Source organism: Bufo bufo, chromosome 11 (assembly GCF_905171765.1).
Source record: "Bufo bufo chromosome 11, aBufBuf1.1, whole genome shotgun sequence".
NCBI lineage: Eukaryota > Metazoa > Chordata > Amphibia > Anura > Bufonidae > Bufo > Bufo bufo.
This window is the reverse complement of record NC_053399.1, coordinates 77,824,245-77,846,018: the sequence shown is the minus strand read 5'-3', so window position 1 is coordinate 77,846,018 and position 21,774 is coordinate 77,824,245. Positions and strand designations below refer to the sequence as shown.

At 44.7% G+C, this 21,774-nt stretch overlaps 1 protein-coding gene across 1 annotated transcript in view; it reads right to left on the bottom strand.

The window, feature by feature from the left end:
- CCDC32 (coiled-coil domain containing 32) overlaps positions 1–21,442 on the bottom strand; it is a 59,275-nt gene extending 37,833 nt beyond the window's left edge. The window contains exon 1 of the mRNA XM_040412069.1: positions 21,356–21,442. The gene's annotated coding sequence lies outside the window, so the exon portion shown is untranslated. The remainder of the gene's footprint in view (positions 1–21,355) is intronic.
- Between the last annotated feature and the right edge of the window lie 332 nt (positions 21,443–21,774).

The window sequence follows — 21,774 nt, the reverse complement described above, 5'->3', positions numbered from 1 at the left end:
TGTTTTGCGGATCCGCAATTTGCGGACTGCAAAACACACAATTGTCGTGTGCATGAGGCCTAACAGTGATAAGCAGAGTGTTCTAGTGGTGATAGATAATCAGTTCTCCCTGTCCCTTTTACCATAAGCAGTGATATGCAGGGTGTTCTAGTGATAATAGAAAATCAGTTTTCACCTCTCCGGTCCTTATACTATGAACAGTGATAAGCAGAGTGTTTTAGTGGTGATAGATAATCAGTTCTCACCTCTCCTGTGTTCGCCCTGTCCCTTTTACCATAAGCAGTGATATGCAGGGTGTTCTAGTGATAATAGAAAATCAGTTTTCACCTCTCCGGTCTTTATACTATGAACAGTGATAAGCAGGGTGTTCTAGTGGTGATAGATAATAAGTCCTCACCTCTCCTGTGTTCACCCCTGTTCTTATACTTATATAAATCGGTGATAAGCAGGGTGTTCTCCTGGTGATAGATCATCAGTTCTCCCTTCTCTTGTGTTCTCTGCTGTCCATTTATACTATAAACAGTGATAATCAGGATAGTCTAGTATATTTGTATAGTTTTTCTTGCATTTTAATACTAAAATAAAATAAATACTTTAGAAAAAAATAGTTCTTTGCATTGCTATATTCTGACCTCCATAAAACTTTTATAGCTATATCTATGTTGCTTTGTAGGGCTAATTTTTTGAGATATCTGTGCTTTTTAGTCATACCATTTTGGAGTGCGTACGACTTTTTGATCAGTTTTTATTCAATTTTTTGTGAGGTGAACAGCCGAAAAAAATGGCAAATAATACGGATAAATACGTATATATTTTAATAGTAGGGGCATTTTGGTACAGCAAAGCCTATCATTTGTTCATTATTTTCTAAACACGGAAGGGGGTTATTTGACACGGAAGGGGGTTATTTATTTTTAAAAACTTTTTTTTAAAGGGAGTCTGTCATCAACATTTCACCTTTGTAACCCTTCCCATAGGTTTCTAGCATCCTTACAGTTAATAAAAACGTTACCTTTAGCATCAATCCTGGACTAAATCCGTCAAAAAACATCTTTGTAGCATATGAAAATGACGGCTCGCAAGTGCCCAGGGGCGGCGTTACCCTCGTAGGTGCCCTGCTTGCTCAGCCTTTTCTTCGCTTCCCCTCGCCCCTTCCTTCCCTCCGCCCGCCCATTAATGCGCATGCGCCGGCTTCGCGCCATTAGTCGGCGCATGCGCAATAGTTACTGTGATGCCGTACAAGGAATGGGCATCGCAGTGCGCATGCGCCGGCCGACGGATTGACTGCGCAAGGTGCAGGATCTCAGCGGAATAACAAGTTAGTAGAAAGGCGGTCAGAGGGAAAGGATGGGCGGGCGGAGGGTAGGAAGGGGCGGGGGGACGCAATGAAAAGGCTGAGCAAGCAGGGCACCTACGAGCGTAACGCCGCCCCTGGGCACTTGCGAGCCCTCATTTGCATAAGTTATAAAGATTGTTTTTGATGGTTCTATAAGTCCAGGATTGATGCCAGAGGTAACGTTTTTATTCAATGTAAGCATGCTAGGGAGCTATGGGAAGGGTTAAAAAAGTGAAATGCTGATGACAGACTCCCTTTAAAAGGACCTAATCTACCACAAGGAACGAACGGCTCCTATAATCGCCACATGGGGGAGCAGTTCTCCCAGGGAAAGCTGCCTCAGATGGGATCTGAGGGGTTAAAAGTTTGTGATCGTTATCGTGTATCATAAAACAGCAGAAATCCAGCAGCTATGACCCCTGAGCTGTTGCCATTTCCAGAAGGGGTTAAATGTAGAAGGCAATGGCAGGGTAGAGATATTAATCTTTACTTTTCATCCATGTTCACTAGTGAGCTGCCAGTGCAATATCTCATTCGGGGGCGGAAATCAAGGTTCTCTGTCAAATATATTAACATAAGAAGAAGTACAGCTGCATCTGAGTAAACTAAATATTAATAAAAGGTCCTGGCCAAGATGGATTTCATCCATGGGTACTGAGGGAATTTAGGTTAATAATTAACAGACACTTGTATCTCATCTTCTTAGACTCTCCTGTAACAAGATCAGTGCCCCAGGACTGAAGGACGGCAGAGGTGGTACCAATATTTAAGAAAAGTGAAAAAGTGGAACTGTGAAAATACTGTAAGGCTGCATTCACACGTCAGTATTTTTCTATATCCCGATTTTCGGTCCGTTTTTTGCGGATCCGTTGTTCCTGAAAATGTTTCCGTATGTCATCCGTTTTTTGCGGATCCGCAAAAACGGAAACATGTATAAATTTCAATAAGCAAATAAAGTTGTTTGGATTTCTTTGAAAAAAAAAATTAAATTTTTTTTTAAAGGGATTCTGTCACCATCGCTATGTTGACTAAAGTACCTTATTTCCAAGACTCTTCTTGTTACTTATTTTCGTTTGGTAGTTTTGTTATAAAAGCGATTTTTATGTTATGCTAATGAGGGTCCAAGGTGCCCAGAGGGGCGTTTTTTTCAGTCTCCGGTGCCCAGTGACGCCCCCCTGCAGTGCCCAGTGACGCCTCCTGATCATCAAAACACCTCCCACAGCCCGGCAAACGGTTCCGCCCCCTCCCCACGTCATAGTCTACCTTATAGATATGCCCTGTCCTCCTTCCTGTCTGCGGCCAGAAAACTCGCGCAGGCGCAGTACCGCCTGCGGCCTGCGCGATCATCAACCTCCTCAGGGCAACAGCGCTCAGGTCACATCACTGGGCTCGGCGCATGCCCAGTGAGACTTTTGAGGCTGTTGCCCTCAGGACGTTGATGATCGCGCAGGCCGCTGGCAGTAATGCGCCTGCGCGAGTTTTCTGGCCGCAGACAGGAAGGAGGACAGGGCATATCTATAAGGTAGACTATGACGTGGGGAGGGGGCGGAACCGTTTGCCGGGCTGTGGGAGGTGTTTTGATGATCAGGAGGCGTCACTGGGCACTGCAGGGGGGCGTCACTGGGCACCGGAGACTGAAAAAAACGCTCCTCTGGGCACCTTGGACCCTCATTAGCATAACATAAAAATCGCTTTTATAACAAAACTACCAAACGAAAATAAGTAACAAGAAGAGTCCTGGAAATAAGGTACTTTAGTCAACATAGCGATGGTGCCAGCTTAAAATGCTAAAAGCAGGTGACAGAATCTCTTTAAATGTAATTTCCAGGAACGGAATCCGCATAAAACGGATGACATACGTAATGACATCCGAATGTCTTCCGTTCTTTGCGGATCCATTGACTTTGTATTGTACCAGGATCCGAATTTTGCGGAAAAGAATAGGACATGTTTTATATTTAAAAGGACATGCGGAACGGAACAACGGAAACGGACAGCACACATTGTGCTGTCCAAATGTTTCCAGGACCCATTGAAAATGAATGGGTCCAGATCCGCAAAAAACGTAACAGATCAGGAAAGAAAAAACGGACGTGTGAATGGACCCCAAGTCTGACATCTGTGGTATGTAAAATATTTAAAGGTATTCTAAAAGATGAGCTGAAAAAGTATATGGCGGTGAATAATATATTAATAAGAGATAACCAGCATGGATTCAAGTAAAAATGCAGGAGAAGGTCGTGCCTATGAGGAGGTAAAGGCTTGTCATAAGGCAGATGTGATCTATCAGGATTTTGAGCCTTGTGCTGCAGCTACAAACGCAGGATCTAGGGAACAATTTATCCTCTGAATAGGTCATCACTATCCGGTGGGGGCTGTTTATGAAGGCACCGGCGTGCTGCGGCCTTCTCCGTGCTCACCAAGAACAGCGCCATACATTGTATAGTGGCTGTGACTGGTATCGCAGCTCAGCCCCATTCACCTCTATGGGGCTGAGCTGCTCCTAGGCCACATGACAGATGAATGTGTCGTCACTTGGCCTAGGCAAAGCTGTGAGAATTCGGACCCCCACCGATCAGATACTGATGACCTATCCAGAAGATAGGTCATCAGTATTTAGTATTTTTTTAAAAGCCTGTTAAAGAGCATCACAGTCTCCGGATTCAAACGTTGGTTTCTCCCTGCACATCAGTGCCTCCATTGCTGAGAAATTAAGCCTTTTGTATTATGCAAATGTGTTTATTACTCGGGTACATGGTGAGAGATGCTCTTTAAAACCCAGCTCGATTGTGGAATATTACAGAAAGACCTCGATATGCTGGCAGCATGGGCAAGAAAGTGGAAGATGTATTTTAATGTTGATAAATGTAAAGCAATACCCCAAGAACACAGCAATCTTTTGGCTGCATACATTAAATGGAAGAACATTGGGGACAATAGAACAAGAGATAAAATTGGGTATTCTGGTCACATCTCATCCACATGAACTTGTGGATTCTCATAATAACTTTTAGAAGATGTTATTGATACCCTACAGGCGAAGATTATAGATCTGGAAGACAGAAGCAGAAGGAATAACATCAAGTTCAGGGGAATTCCAGAAAACATCTCCAATCCAGCCCTGGTGCCCTACATAATGGACCTAGCCAAATCACTTATTCCTACAAGTTCAGCATTGATAGAGCCCACAGAGGGGCTAAGCCTAAAAATCTACCGTCTTCAGTTCAGAGCGATGTCCTTGCAAGATTTACCTTTTTACACAAAAAGGACCAACTGCTTAACATGGCGAGGAACGTTCAACAACTCCAACCACCACATACTGATCTCAAACTCTTCACAGACCTATCGGCAGCAACTTTGCAAGCAAGAAGGAAACTCCTTCCCCTGACTCAACTTCTGCCAACAGACTATTCCATACCGGTGGGGACTCCTTGTGAAGATTCTGATCACCGCCAATGGCATCACCCAGGTCATAAAGACTTTAGGATACCAGGATATGCTCTCCTGAAACTTGGAATGTGATCTCCTCTACGTCATCTCCAGGAAAGAATAAGCCTTCGTCTACCTACAATGCTAGAGGGTGCTCTTCTGGGGACTGTACCTGAATCTCATTTATTATCCAACTGGATTTGAGTGCATAAGGTGACTTAACATTAAAGGTGTCCTCTCACTTCAGCAAATAGCATTCATCATGTAGACAATGTTAATACAAGGCACTTACTAATGTATTGCGATTGTCCATATTGCTTCCATTGCTGGCTGGATTCATTTTTCCATCACATTATACACGGCTCATTTCCATGATTATGACCACCCTGCAATCCAGCAGTGGTGGTCGTGCTTGCACACTGTAGAAAAAAAGCACCAGCCTATGTGAGCTCCCACGGTCCCGGCCAATGGAGTGGCCAGCACTTTTTCCTATAGTGTGCAAGCATGACCACCACTAATGGATTGCAGGGTGGCCGTAACTATGGAAATGAGAGTGTATAATGTGATGGAAAAATGAATCCAGCCAGCAAAGGAAGCAATATGGACAATCACAATACATTAGTAAGTGCCTTGTATTTAAGGAGTTATCCCATGACTAATAGTACATGACAATCTCTTTCTAACAAAGCTAGAACCAGCCCTGTACCTCACATGGATCCAGAGATCTCCTCATTCATTGCTCTGCTAGATTTATATCAAGCTGGCAGCTCAGGGGAGTGTCTTTTCTGCTGCAGCTCAGGGGCGTGTCTCAGCTCTTCCTATCACAGCTCAGGGGGCGTGTCTCAGCTCTCCCTATCACAGCTCAAGGGGAGTGTATTTTCTGCTCCAGCTAGGGGGCGTGTCTCAGCTCTTCCTATCACAGCTCAGGGGGCGTGTCTCAGCTCCCACTATCACAGCTCAGGAGGCGTGTCTCAGCTCCCACTATTACAGCTCAGGAGGCAGGTGAAGGATGAAACTGAGCATGTGCGGCCTTCTCAGTGAGCAGGTCAAAGAAATAAGAAATTAAGTGGTACTATACAGATACATTTTATTGCATAACTCAGTGGCTATACAAAATGTTTTAATTACATGCAATTACAAAAGTATTCAGATCCAGGTGCTGGTTTAAAAACTGTAGAATATTTTTCGTGGGACAACCCCTTTAACTTAATATGATAAATACCATTTGCTGAAAAGAAACAACCCCTTTAACAGTGTTGTCTCAGATATACCCATATATTGGTTCTTACATAGATACCGACCAACCAGAAGGTCATGTTAACGGTCCTGCATTACGTTTTACTTAACTAGTTAATTATGGTCAGCCATTCTACTCTGCAAGATTACCATTTATAGGTTAGCTGACAATTGTGAACTGCTAAAACGCCATCTAGTGCTGGTCTTGGTCAAAAAGAAGGTTTATTTTACACCTATCCTTTTCTCTGCTACTTTATTATTACAGCTCCGTTCATTCCATGGCGCTGTACACATGAAAGGAGCTGTACTTACATAAAGTAAAAACTGTAATAGCCATGAACAAGACGAGCTGTAAACTATAGGAGAGCGAACCCTCCCGCGAGGGCTTACAATCTACTTTATATATGCTCTAGAGGTTACATATTTCAACATTTAGCTTTATACCCCAAACTTAAATAAGGTGCTTTAGTCAGGGGACTAAATTCCACATTCAAAAAAAATATGTATTTTGGAGAGAAAGTAAGCCACAAAATAGTAATATTGTTTTCCTCCAAGAGACCTTCATATGTAGGAAAAATCACCCAAAAATCCATAACCGAGACTATCCAATTATTATACACTCCTCTTACAATCAGAAAAGAAGAGGAGTAATGATAGCATTAAAAAAAAAAAAATCTATATCTTCAACTATCCATACACACAATTCATAGATCCGGGAAGGAGATTTATAATGCTTGTATGTACCTTCAACAATAAGACATACACAGCAGTCGATGTCTATGCTCCTAACTCATAACGAACCGTTGGGCCGCAATCTGCACCTGAAATACGCCTAATATAGGAGTATTTCAGGATAATAAATGACCCCCTTAGTCTTTTGTGGAGACTTCATGTGGAACCTACACTCCCTGAATTTTATGGTGACCGTTATGGTACATAAGAGGCAGCATTTAGTGCTAGGTTCCCATCTTACAGAGATCGCCTTGACGTTGTGGCAGACGGGCCCAAATAATTTTGTACAAAATGCATTTGCCAACAATCTCAATTTTACTAAATAAGCGTAGCAGTAGCACCAGAATATTTTCTATTACTGTGGCATTATTGTACTTTATTTGGTTTGCAGCGTGCTGTTGCATTGTGTTTTTTTCTTTGTGTTTCTAGCCATGGCAGCACGCACCTGCGCATTGGGATGTGCTGACTGACCCACTTTTTCTAAACACTCCACAGCGATTGAGGATGCCCTAAAATACTCTTTTTTCCGTAAAGACAAACCAGATATCAATTCCTATTCCCTTTGGAATGCCCATAAGGCAACCATAAAAGGCAGGTTCATTAAATTAGGCAGTTCCCTTGAGAGACAAAGAGCCCAAGATATCACATCTACATTAGCAAAGATTAAAAAACTGGAATCACACAACTTAACAGGTTCTCCTTCAATATTCTTTCTGAACTTAATAAAGACTCCACTCGCACAATCTTTTACTCCATAAGTATGAGTTAGCTCTCAGAAAGTCAACATTAAATTACTACACACAACAAATCTGGCGCCTTATTAGCCAACTGTCGAAACGCTAAAGCTCATAAAGCAAGAATACCTTCTATACAGCTACGTAAAACTAACCCCCAGAGACACTGCTAATGCCTTCAAAGATAACTACGAACACCTAAATCATTTAAACTCAGATCTATCCACACCACACCTAACACAAGACTAATAAGTTCCTAAATAAAGTAAACCTCCCTACTCTTACCCCGGACCAAGTACAAGCACTAAACAGGCCAATATCAGATTTAGAAATTATTAAAGCTATTATGACGTCCACTATCGATAAATCTCCTAGACCAGATGGCCTTACTAATGATTATTATAGAATATTCTCCCATATTCTACTTCCCTATTTAAAGATGCCTTTACTGGGATTATCTATTTGCAGTTCTGAACAAATTTAGTTTTCCAGGTAATATCCACTCTGCCATAAAAGCCCTATATTCTCAACCTTCAGCTAAAGTCTTCATTAACAGTACACCCTTATCTAATGGTACAAGATAGGGATGCCCCATTTCCCCCTTACTGTGTATGCTCTCTATAGGACCTCTCGCCGCCCTCATCAGACAACACCCAGTCATAAATGGAGTTGAGATAGGTCCAAAAGAACACAAATTAGCTATAATTGCAGATTACATTATACTCACTTTGACAGAACCCAAAACTTCTCGAACAACATTTTTGGATGGAGTTTAGCTCCATCTCCTATTATAACATTAACCATGACAAATCCCAAGCTCTTCCCATCAATGTTAGCCCTCTGCTTCTAACAGATTTTTATACAGAAATTACCACTAGATTGGCAAACCCCAGAAATCACTTATTTAGGTATTAAAGTATAATTTCCTTCGACCAAGCCGGACGATTGTAAGTTGCCTTACACCCTAACAGAAATTTAAAAAGAAATGTCTGACCTATTATGCCATATCAGATCACGGCTTGGCGGAGCAGCCACTTATAAAATGCTCCTTTTTTGCTCTGTTTAGATCTCTCCCAATCACAGTCTCCAACCCATTTTTTCTGATGGCAAACAGGAACTTACAACAGTTCATATGGAGTGGAAAAAGTCTAGAAGAGCGTACTAGATATTAACTAGACACAGAAAAGCAGGAGGCCTCAGCTTCCCTAACATAAAGGATTATTATTTTGCTTATTAGGCCAAATGACTCATTGTTGGAGCGTAGGGCTGAAACGATTACTCGATTGAATCGAGTAATTCAACGCAAAAAAATCTTTGATGCAAATTTTTTGCATAGAGGATTTGTTTGTGTCATGTGACCACGGAGCGGGAGTGAAGTGCTTGCTATTACTTACTGCTCCGCGGTCACCTGTCGGCCCGCACCGCGCTGCACTGGATCCTGACACATCGTCAGGTCATAGTGCACGTAAGCGCGCACTATGACCCGACGCTGTGTGACGTCAGGATCCAGTGCAGCGCGCGGAGAAGAGGAAGGAGCTGTGCAGCGGCGCCCCTACAGGAAAGGCAAGTATTTTATTTCACTGGCGCTGGGGACATGGCACTGAAGGGGGACAGCCGGCAATGGATGGCATGGAGGGGCTGACTGATGGCACTGAGGGAGTGGGGCACATGGAGGGGCTGATCTGATGGCACTGAGGGAGTGGGGGACATGGAGGGGCTGATCTGATGGCACTGGGGGACATGGAGGGGCTGATCTGATGGCACTGGGGGACATGGAGGGGCTGATCTGATGGCACTGGGGGACATGGAGGGGCTGATCTGATGGCACTGGGGGACATGGAGGGGCTGATCTGATGGCACTGGGGGACATGGAGGGGCTGATCTGATGGCACTGGGGGACATGGAGGGGCTGATCTGATGGCACTGGGGGACGTGGAGGGGCTGATCTGATGGCACTGGGGGACGTGGAGGGGCTGATCTGATGGCACTGGGGGACATGGAGGGGCTGATCTGATGGCACTGGGGGACATGGAGGGGCTGATCTGATGGCACTGGGGGACATGGAGGGGCTGATCTGATGGCACTGGGGGACATGGAGGGGCTGATCTGATGGCACTGGGGGACATGGAGGGGCTGATCTGATGGCACTGGGGGACATGGAGGGGCTGATCTGATGGCACTGGGGGACATGGAGGGGCTGATCTGATGGCACTGGGGGACATGGAGGGGCTGATCTGATGGCACTGGGGGACATGGAGGGGCTGATCTGATGGCACTGGGGGACATGGAGGGGCTGATCTGATGGCACTGGGGGACATGGAGGGGCTGATCTGATGGCACTGGGGGAGTGGGGGACATGGCAATGGATGGCATGGAGGGGCTGATGGCACTGGGGCAGTGGAGCTGAAGGCACTGGGGTGGGGGAGAGCTGAAAGCATTGGGGGAACAGAGCTGATGGCACTAGGGGATAGTGGAGTTGATGGCACTGGGGGAAACTAATGCACTTGGGCTGATCGCACAGGGGGGAACGAAGGGTGTTGGGGACTGATGGCAGGGGGGCTGAGTTTTTATAAAGGAAAACAGTCTTTTAATTCATTTTATTTTATTAGATTACTCGATTACTGAAATAATCGTTTACTGCAGCCCTATTGGAGCGGCAATCATGATAAACAATGGGTCCGAATAGAACACCACTTATGTGGTTTCAGTACTCTTAGGCTGGTTTCACACGGGCGTTGTGGGAAAATGTGCAGGTGCGTTGCGGGAACACGCTCGATTTTTCCAAGCGAGTGCAAAACATTGTAATGCGTTTTGCACTCGTGTGAGAAAAATCGCGCATATTTGGTACCCAAACCCGAACTTCTTCACAGAAGTTCGGGCTTGGGATCGGTGTTCTGTAGATTGTATTATTTTCCCTTATAACATGGTTATAAGGGAAAATAATAGCATTCTGAATACAGAATTCAAAGTAAAATAGCGCTGGAGGGGTTAAAAAAAAATAAAAAAGAATTTATCTCAACCTTAATCCACTTGTTCGCGCAGCCGGCATCTCTTCTGTCTTTAACTGTGAGCAATAGGACCTTTGATTATGTCACTGCGTTCATCACATGGTCCATCACATGATCCATCACCATGGTGATGGATCATGTGATGAGCGTAGTGATGTCATCAAAGGTCCTATTGCTCACAGTTAAAGACAGAAGAGATGCCGGCTGCGCAAACAAGTGGATTAAGGTTGAGTTAAGTTCTTTTTTATTTATTTTTTTTAACCCCTCCAGCCTCATTTTACTTAGCATTCTGTATTCAGAATGCTATTATTTTCCCTTATAACCATGTTATAAGGGGAAATAATAATGATCTGGTCCCCATCCCGATCGTCACCTAGCAACCGTGCGTGAAAATCGCACCGCATCCGCACTTTCACGCGATTTTCACGCAACCCCATTCACTTCTATGGGGCCTGCGTTGCGTGAAGAATATAGAACATGCTGCGATTTTCACGCAACGCACATAGAAATGAATGGGTCGGTATTCAGTGCGGGTGCAATGCGTTCACCTCCCGCATCGCATCCGCGTGGAATACTCGTCCGTGTGAAAGAGTTTTCCCTGGAATTCCTGGAGGATAATACCCGACTTAAATCTGACCTTATGTAAAGATATGGAGTCCACAATGTACAGGATCTCCACCATCAATCTGACACGCTATGCTTCCAATATCTGAGAACTGTGAGATACAAACCCAATGTAGAACTTCATAACTTCCTACAGAAAAAAAACCTCCAAATATACTACCTCTAAAGTACTTTATATACAGAACCTCTGTCATAAATCCAGGGGCATCTCTCCATTTTATAACTCCCTCCATGAAAATTCTAAAGCCTCCATTACTCTACTCTTCCCAAAAATGGGAAAAGGACCTTCAGACCCCTTTCCCTTGAAGAATGGGAATCATCGTATCGCCCTCTATAGAAGCTATTTAGGAGTGTTTCACACAGGGAAGCAATAAGCTAAGACAGTACTAGACTCCAGATAGATGAAATGAGGTTTCCCTCCTGCCCTAAGTTCTGTTGGAGGCAGTGAGGTCACACAGGTCCTCAGAGACATACCCTCTGGGACCATACCCATTAACCCGTTATTGGTTTACAATTACCTCTATATATAAAACTGACCTATCCTCAGGACAGATCATCAATATCAGATATGCGGGGGTCCGACACCCCCGCCAATCAGTTTAAAGAGGAGGCGGTACTCCATATGAGTGTAATGACACTACACCACCGCTCCACAGGAGGAAGCGGCGCTCACATGGAGTGCTTCCTCCTCGTCATAAAGCTGATTGGCGGGAGTGCCGGGTGTTGGAGCCCACGATCTGATATGGGTGACCTATCCATATTAGCTTATTCCTACAGGATCTATTTTTTTCGAACTCAAGAACCAGGAATCACTCTTTAGGGGGAGTTCGCATTTCCGTTACTGCTTTTCGCCATAACACGGTTTTGTAAGACGGAATTCAAAGCGGCATTCCTTTTTGATCCGTCATAATGGAGGTCTGTGGGCAAGCATAACGGATCCGTCGTATTTCCGTTATCCAGGACGGAAAAGAAAGTCCTTTTTTTTTCCCCCATCGTACATAACGGAACAAAACGGAGCCGTTATTTGTGTTTATAGAAATGGATTTGGACGGAGCAAAACGGAATGTCTCTAAAGGGTTCAGTTTTGAATTCCGGAACAGTGTAACAGAATTACGAACGCATATGCGAACCCACCCTTACCGATACAGAGTAATATATGAACATTGCTGGTTGTATGGGGATTTACAGTGTAAGGAAATACTGATATCACTCCTTATACTTTACTTCATATTTGTAACATCGAGATGTAACTGTGTGCAGGTATTTTCTTTCCGTGTCCGCTCCGTCCTTTTTGCTGACTGTATTCGGAACCATTCAGTTCAATGGGTCCGCAAAAAACCCGAAAGTTACTCCATGTGCATTCTGTTTCCGTATGTCCGTATTTCCGTTCTGCAAAAAAATAGAACATGTCCTATTATTGTCCGCATTACGGACAAGGATAGGGCTGTTCTATTAGGGGCCAGCTGTTCCGTTCCGCAAAATACAGAATTGACACGGACGTCATCCGTATTTTTTGCAGATCCGTTTTTTGCGGACCGCAAAATACATACGGTCGTGTGCATGAGGCCTAAGGCTTGTTGTCTGTTCTTTTAATGATACAATAAAATGAAAAAAAATGTCGTATTTATTTATTTTATGCACGTATATAGTGCTACTATATTTTGCAGCGCTTTTATACTTTCTCTCCTTTTGTGATCCACTCCTGATTTTGGCTTCTGAAACAGCATCAGGAAACCTGACGGTGCGGCCGTAACCCTTAGGCCTCTTTCACACGGGCGTTGCGGGAAAATGTGCGGGTGCGTTACGGGAACACCCGCGATTTTTCCGCGCGAGTGCAAAACATTGTAATGCGTTTTGCACTCGCGTGAGAAAAATCACACGTGTTTGGTACCCAAACCCGAACTTCTTCACAGAAGTTCGGGCTTGGGATCGGTGTTCTGTAGATTGTATTATTTTCCCTTATAACATGGTTAAAAGGGGAAATAATAGCATTCTGAATACAGAATGCATAGTACAATAGCGCTGGAGGGGTTAAAAAAATAAAATAAATTAAACTCACCTTAGTCCACTTGATCGCGCAGCCCGGCTTCTCTTCTGTCTCCTTCTTTACTGATTGTAGGAACAGGACCTGTGGTGACGTCACTCCGGTTGTCACATGATCCATCACATGATTCATCACCATGGTAAAAGATCATGTGATGACCGGAGTGACGTCACCACAGGTCCTGTTCCTACAATCAGTAAAGAAGGAGACAGAAGAGAAGCCGGGCTGCGCGATCAAGTGGACTAAGGTGAGTTTAATTTATTTTATTTTTTTAACCCCTCCAGTGCTATTGTACTATGCATTCTGTATTCAGAATGCTATTATTTCCCCTTATAACCATGTTATAAGGGGAAATAATAATGATCGGGTCCCCATCCCGATTGTCTCCTAGCAACCGTGCGTGAAAATAGCACCGCATCCGCACTTGCTTGCGATTTTCACGCAACCCCATTCATTTCTATGGGGCCTGCGTTAAGTGAAAAACGCACAAAGAGGAGCATGCTGCGATTTTCTCGCAACGCACAAGTGATGCGTGAAAATCACCGCTCACCATAGAAATGAATGGGTCGGTATTCAGTGCGGGGGCAATGCGTTCACCTCCCGCCCATGTGAAAGGGGCCTTAGAGGTGATCTTATTTACGCTGGAACAAGGATTTACATGATTAGAAAGAGAGCAAGAAAAAGAATAATGAAATCCTTCAAAACGCATGCACACCACTGAATAAGAAGACGAAAGCAACGCATAAAACCACGAGATTAGACTGCAGAATACGATGCATCATCATTGCACTCAATACATTCTAATGTGCACATCCGAGCCCCAATTAACTCAGATAATCCACATTAATGTAAAGAAGAGCACGCCAATTACTGAACGCAGGATAAACAACCTATTGCACAGGCCGTGTCGCCTCACAGCAATGCCGTAACCTACACTGCTCCGCTTGATCGCCTCATACACCGCAGGTATCCTGTGCTCTTCTGTCATTTCCATGACCGTATGAACAGCCGGCCCGTAATAGAACAGGACTATCCTTGTCCGTATTGCGGACAATAATAGGACATGTTTATTTTTTTGCAGAACGGAAATACGGACGTACGGAAACAGAATGCACATGGAGTAACTTTATTTATTTTTTTTGCGAACCCATTGAAATGATTGGTTCCGCATACGGTCCGCAAAAAAACTGAACGGACACGGAAAGAAAATATGTTCGTGTGCATGAGCCCTTATGTTCTAAATTACTGGTGACAGTCTAAAAGTACTACACAAAAAAAAAAAAACATGCCAGCTCTGAGTAAACCCGTTATAAACCACATTATTTTTTTTCAGTACTTAAAGGGTTTTTCTGCTTTGACATAAATACGTGTAACCTCTTAAAGGGGTTATGTGGGGTACAGATACTGACGAACTATCCTCAGCTCACGGTGTCTGCCTCTAGCGTCGTATACGGAATAGTTGGCGCCATGGTGCCCAAAACCGCTGATTGTGGGCGTGTAAGGTGTCAGACCCCCACCGATCCGATATGGATGACCTATGCACAGGATATCTGTAGCATCTCCACGGAGATGTATTAGGGCTTATTTTTTGGGGGGGTTGAGTTATTTTCAACTTTACCATTTTGGATACATATATAACATACTGATGAATTTTATTTAATTTTTTTGGGGTGGAAAAAAAACTTTTTCCTTTTTTTTTTTCACTCTTACATTGAGACTGGCACTGGATGCGCTGAAGATATGGAGAGGCCGATGCCTCTTCATAATCCACCGCCAGATATAGGGGTCATTAAGACCCCGGTCGTATACAGAGCAAATGATGGCACCAAACAGCCCCAACCTGTGTTTCCATATGTCTGCGCATTTCATTTTGTATCTGGCAGTGGGTTTGTTTTTCTGTCATCGGAGGTTTTTACTTTGTTTTCTCATATTCTGAGAGCCAGGAACTTTTTATTTTTCCATCCATGGAGGTGTGAGGGCTGGTTTTTTTGCAGAGCGACCTGTTTTTATTTATTTTTTTATTCCAAATGTTTTGGTATTGTTTTGTTTTTATTTGAATTTTTTATAACGTTCACCAATGCGTTTTATAGTAAAATGTGGCGATACCAAATATTGCATGTATAGTTTTGCAGAATGCGCACGGTTATTAGAAATTGTGGATTTTGGTGCGGATATGCTGCAGAAACGCACGTAGAGCCACAAAGATATTCGTGCAAATCTTATGTGCATTCACCCGCCCCCGTGTGCAGATGGCCTTAATGTCTCTATCCCATACCCCTTAGGCTGGGTTCACACGAGCGGATGCCGTGCGTGGCATCCGCTCCGTGAAAGAGTGCCAAGACCCGATGCAGGCTGCAGAGACACGGAGCAGTAACATGACTGATAACGCTCCGTGCCTCTCTGTGATCTCTTTACTACGAAATCACAGCGAGATAAAGTTGTCACTGTGATTTCGTAGTAAAGAGCGGATGCCACGCACGGCATCCGCTCGTGTGAACCCAGCCTTAGGCCTCTTTCACACTACCGTTTTTTTTTCTGTTTTGCGGTCCGTTTTTTGCGTTCCGTATACGGTCCGTATACGGAACCATTCATTTCAATGGTTCCGCAAAAAAAACGGAATGTGTTCCGTATGCATTCCGTTTCCGTATTTCCGTTTTTCCGTTCCGTTGAAAGATAGAACATGTCCTATATTTGGCCGCAAATCACGTTCCGTGGCTCCATTAAAGTCTATGGGTCCGCAAAAAAACGGAACGCATACGGAAATGCATCCGTATGTCTTCCGTATCCGTTCCGTTTTTTGCGGAACCATCTATTGAAAATGTTATGCCCAGCCCAATTTTTTCGATGAAATTACTGTATACTGTATATGCCATACGGAAAAAAGGAACGGAAAAACACAACGGAAACAAAAAACGGAACAACGGATCCATTTAAAACGGACCGCAAAACACTGAAAAAGCCATACTGTCGTGTGAAAGAGGCCTTAAGCTGTGGTTTTTCTGCAATTTGTTAATTTTGGCACCGTTTTTATTTATTTATTTTTACAGCATTCACCTGAGGGGTTAGGTCATATGATATTTTTCTAGAGCAGATCGTTACGGACGTGGCAACACCTAATATATATACTTTTTCTTATTTATTAAAGTTTTACACGATAAAAGCATTAAACCAAAAAATTATGTTTTATTGTCTCCATAATCTGAGAGCCATCGCTTTTTGATTTTTTGACAGATTGTCTTATGTAGGGTCTCATTTTTGGTGGGATGAGGTGACGGTTTTATTGGTACTATTTTGTGGGGCATACGCCTGTTTGATCGCTTGGTGTTGCACTTTTTGTGATGTAAGGTGACAAAAATTGTTTTTTTGACAGTTTTTTTTTTTTTTTACGATGTTCACCTGAGGGGTTAGGTCATGTGATATTTTTATGGAGCTGGTTGTTACGGACGCGGCAATACCTAATATGTACACTTATTTATTTATTTATTTCCCTTTAACACACTAATAGCATATTTGAAAGAAAAAAAAGATGTTTTTTGCATCTCCATGTTCTGAGAGCTATAGTTTTTTTTATTTTTTTAGCGATTTTCTTGTAGGGTCTCATTTTTTGTGGGATGAGGTGACAGTTTAATTGGTACCATTTTGTTCAACATACGCTTTTTTGATCGCTTGGTGTTGTACTTTTTGTGATGTAAGGTGACAAAAATGGCTTTTCTTGACACAGTTTTTATTTTTTACGGCGTTTATCGGACGCGGTGGATCATGTGACATATTTATAGAGTTGGTCATTATTATGAAATCCGTGGAAAGGGGCGTTTTTTTTCATTTTTTTTACTTGAAACTTTCTTTTTTTTATTAAAAACACTTTTTTCTACTTTTATTTTAAACTTTATTTCTGTCCCACTCTGGGACTTCAACTTTTGGGGGTCTGATCCCCTCTGCAATGCATTACAATACATCTGTACTGTAATGCATTGCCTGTTCGAGTCATACACTAACAGGTTGCCTAGGAGACGGGCCTGGGGCTGGATTTCATCGGCCCCCGTAGAAGGCAGGTCCCGGGGCCGTGCAAGGCATTGGGCAGCCTCTCCACGGCATCGGGCTGCCTTGTCACCCATCGGGTCCCCGCCACAGCAGCGCGGAGACCAGATGGGCTCCCTCACCCAAAGCAAACCACTTCTATGCCATGGTCAGCGCTGACCGCGGCATAGAAGGGGTTAATCTGCCGTCATCGCGGCGGATACAGCAGGGGCCCGGCTATCAGGGACTGCCGGACCCCTGCAGTGATCAGGCGCGCACCGCTCCGGCGCCTGCCCGATCACCATGACGTACTATTACGTCAAAATGCGGGAAGTCACTGACTTCCATGACGTAATGGTACGTCACATGTCGGGAAGGGGTTAAAATCTGCAGCATGTCAATCCTTTGTGTGGTTCGTTTTGGTGCAAATTTCACCCTTTTCAATGTAAGGTGGTTTTTCGGTGTGGATTTGGTGCAGAAATGAACAGAAATCCGGACACGGAAACTTGCGAAGAATTTCTGTGTGCAGGTAGCCTAAGCACTGCCCCAGAATCAGCTCCATGTTCTACACCACCAGCTCCTAGCGCATAGCCTTGACGTGTGCAGAAGGCAGTTTCACTGTGTGATGTCGCCACCTGCTGGCCATATTAATTATGTCTCATCCAGAACAGGACCCAATTATTAAAACCTGTCAGATTAGGACGGGGGCCACAGGGGCCACCACTGCTCTAGACGATCTGCAGGACTAGCAAAATCTCTATACAGGCTTTGGGTATCTGGAAGTAAACAAGAATGTCCACATTCTCATATATATGACAGCAATGATCAAAGCTTGTGAACCACAAGCCCCATATTAAACAGTTTCCGTATTTCGGTCTAAAAAACCATGGATCCACAAAATGCGGTTACCTTCCGTGTGTATTCTGCATTTTTCTCACTCCCATCAATAGAAAGGACTATTCTCGTCCACAATACAGACCAGAATAGGACATGTTCTATAATCTGGGGAACAGCCACATGGATATGCAAAAATATGACCCCATAGAAATAAATGAAAATACGGATAGCACCCGGATGAAAAATATGGTTGTGTGCGTTTTTAGGCGTAAAAATGATGTTTTAGACTCATTTAGTCTCATTTTTATAGTATTATTTACTACAGAAAATGCTCCTGTTTTGTAGACATTTGCGCCTCATATACTAAGTTTTTTTACGTTTGCGCCTATTTTACAACCTATTTATGTAGGTGCATTTTGCTCCCGATTTAGTCGTAAAAACAGTCTAATTTCTGGTATACTTTTCTGCCTCTGTTTTAAATGGTCAGTTGCGCCAAATTTTAGCTCACAAATATAGTGACGTGCGCCTAATTTCAGCAACATTTTCATGGGCATACTAATTAGACCAGTCTTAGTGAATATGAACCAGTTGTACTGATAAATTACCACTAGAGGTCAGTATAATGCCAAGACGCCAAGTCTAATTTATGAAGCGCTCGATAAATAGTCGGCAAAAAACAGACAGGTGAAGGAAATACCCCTGAAACTAGGCGAGCTTGATAAATGTGCCAAGATCGCTGCTAGGGATGAGCGAATCGACTTCGGATGAAACATCCAAAGTCGATTCGCATAAAACTTGGTTCTAATACTGCACGGAGCAGGAGCTCTGGACAGTATTAGAATGTATTGGCTCCGATGAGCCAAAGTTATTGCTTCGCGAAGTCTCTAGGGTTCGGTTCCAAATGGTACGTTGGAACCGAACCCGAGTTCGGGAAATGGTTTCTTACAGTAGAAATCAATTTATGAAGTTATTACCCGAAGTTTCGCGAGACTTTGCGAAGCAATAACCTCGGCTCATCGGCTCCGTACAGTATTAGGCTAAGTTCACACGAACGTGTGTGATCCGTGGCCGTATTGCGGCCCGCAAAACACGGCCACAGTTCCGTGTGAATTCCGCATCACGGATGCGGACCCATTCACTTCAATGGGTCCGCTAATCCGGAATCGCGGAACGGCCGCACGGGACGGGACCCCTCGGAAGCACTACGGAGTGCCTCCGTGGGGTTACGTCCCGTACTTCCGTTCCGCAAAAAGATAGAACAAGTCCTATCTTTTAGCGGAACGGCCGGATCGCGGACCCATTAAAGTGAATGGGTCCGCGATCCGATGCGGCTGACCTACGGCCGGCGATCGTGCATAGCGGGCCGCAGCACAGGCACGGGTCACACACGTTCGTGTGAACTCGGCCTTAGGGTCCATTCACACGTCCGCAAGTTTGGTCCGGATCCGTTCAGGATTGTGTGGAACGGGTGCGGACCCATTCATTTTCAAAGGGGCTGGAAATGATGCGGACAGCACACAGTGTGCTGTCCGCATCCGCACTTCCGTTACGCAAAAAAAATAGAACATGTCCTATTCTTGTCCGCAGACACGGACAAGAAAAGGCCTTTCTATTTAAAGTGCCGGCCGTGTGCGGTCCGCAAAATGCGGAACGCACATGGCCGGTGTCCGTGTTTTGCGAATCCGCAATTTGCGGACCGCAAAACAGTTGCGGACGTGTGAATTGAACCTGATAACGAAGTTTCATGCGAGTCGTCTGTATCGCGTCTAATGTTCCATGGAGTCGAAATGTGCCCGTCAAAACAAACGCAGCACTGTTGCATGTTTGGTTGCACATGACCTTTATATCACAGACCACACTGCAGGTCGTGGGCGAAACAAAAAGTCCTGCGACCGATCTGTGATTTGAATAACTTTTCACCGCTGTTGTGACTGTGTGACCCATGTTGGCGTGTAGCTCTCGTCTTAGGGCTCATGCACATTACATGTCGTAGTTTTATTCCAGCCGCCTCTTGGCATGTCTGCCGTGCTGCCACCGCAACCCATTATGGTCAGAGGGGTCGGAGCGGTAGTCCGGGGGCACGCGTGCACTAGCGGCAGCACGGATCCGACAGGCTGTTCCCCCGCCGGAGTTCCTTGCCGCTAGTGTGAAACTAGCCTAACTTCCGTTTTTTTGCAGACCCATTGAAATGAATGGTTCCGCATACGGTCCGCAAAAAAAAAAAAAAAGGGAATGCACACGGAAATAAAATATGTTTGTCGTGTGCAAGAGCCCTAAGGAAATGAGGTCGGCAACATACAACCACAACTCGGCAGTCACAAAGAATCCAGCGGTGGTGGGTATTTTGAGTCCGTCAGGTCACAGTAATTTTTGGGTTGCAACATGACCCCATTCACCTCCATACATTGTGCTGCTCTCCAACGTGAGTCGCCACCAAAGCCGTCATGTAGCCTTGGCCTTAAAGGGGTTGTTTGAAGTTATCCCCTATCTACAGGATAGGGAATAAATATTAGATTGGTGGGGGGTCCTACTGCTGATCACGAGAACGGGGGCCCCACTGAAATAAACGGAGCGGCCAGTCAAACATGCAAGGGGCCGCGCCATTCATGTCTATGGGAATTCCAGAAATAGCTGAGCACAGCGCTACGCTATCTCCAAAATTCCCATAGAGATGAATGGAGCGGTCGCACGCGTGTCCGGCGGGCTTCTCTGTTCATTTCAGGGGAGCTGCGGGGGCCCCCATTCTCATGATCAAAGGGGGTCCCAGTGGTGGATAGGGGATAAGTTCTGCCAACCGGAATACCCCTTTAAACCTCATTCACATGTCAGTTTTTCACTGACGTGTGCTATCCACATTTTCTTCAGACGGCGCACGTACCCATTGATTTTAATGTGTTTACAATGAATAATCACGGAGACATGCACTACTTCGGTCCGTGATACTGCCCAAACTCACCCACCGGACTCTACGGGCCCGTGACAATCACGGACACAACGCGGATGGCATCCGTTTTTCACGAACACACTGTACAGCCCTGTGGGGGGACGCTGTACACAGGTACTGATGAAATGATGTGTGCCAGGGATCTTTCGGCACGTGCCCTGCCTCACATACAGAGCACCTGTGAGGCATACAGAGGGTTAACACTCAGCACCAGCATATACACCAAGGCAATTGTGTGATGTGAACAGAGGCTTGTGCAGCAGTATGGCAGACATTACATACAGGCAGTACTATTATATCTTATATACCTCCTGCTATTACAGAAGTCAGTCGGTGTAGGTATGTGCGGTGGACATGGCTCTGTACACATTACACGGCTCACATTACAATGAAAACCGCACCGCGTCTACTCACCCTTCCCAGCACAACACTTCCGCCCGTCTGAAGGCGTGTCCTGTTACCCTCCAATCCACGACCTCCACACTGTGCTGTAATAGGTGGCTTCACTTGTCAGTCAGGACAGCCACGAACCAATGCTAGGAAACAGGGGGCGGGACAATTAGCGTTTGTCATAGTAACAGCACAAGTACGGCCGCCGTGAAGGCTATGGTAGCGGGGTTCCGTGTCACGTGACCGGTCACATAAGAGAAGTGGAGCAGTAGTTGGCTGCGGTATATGGAGACGTAGGTAATGGAAGTGCTGCCAGATGTGTGCATGGAACATTCTGGGACTTGTAGTGCCCTCCTGTCTGAAGTGACTCCTGGATCCTATAATAGGAGCACATATCTGCAGCACTGACGTTCTGGGACTTGTAGTTCTTTCCTGTTATACTC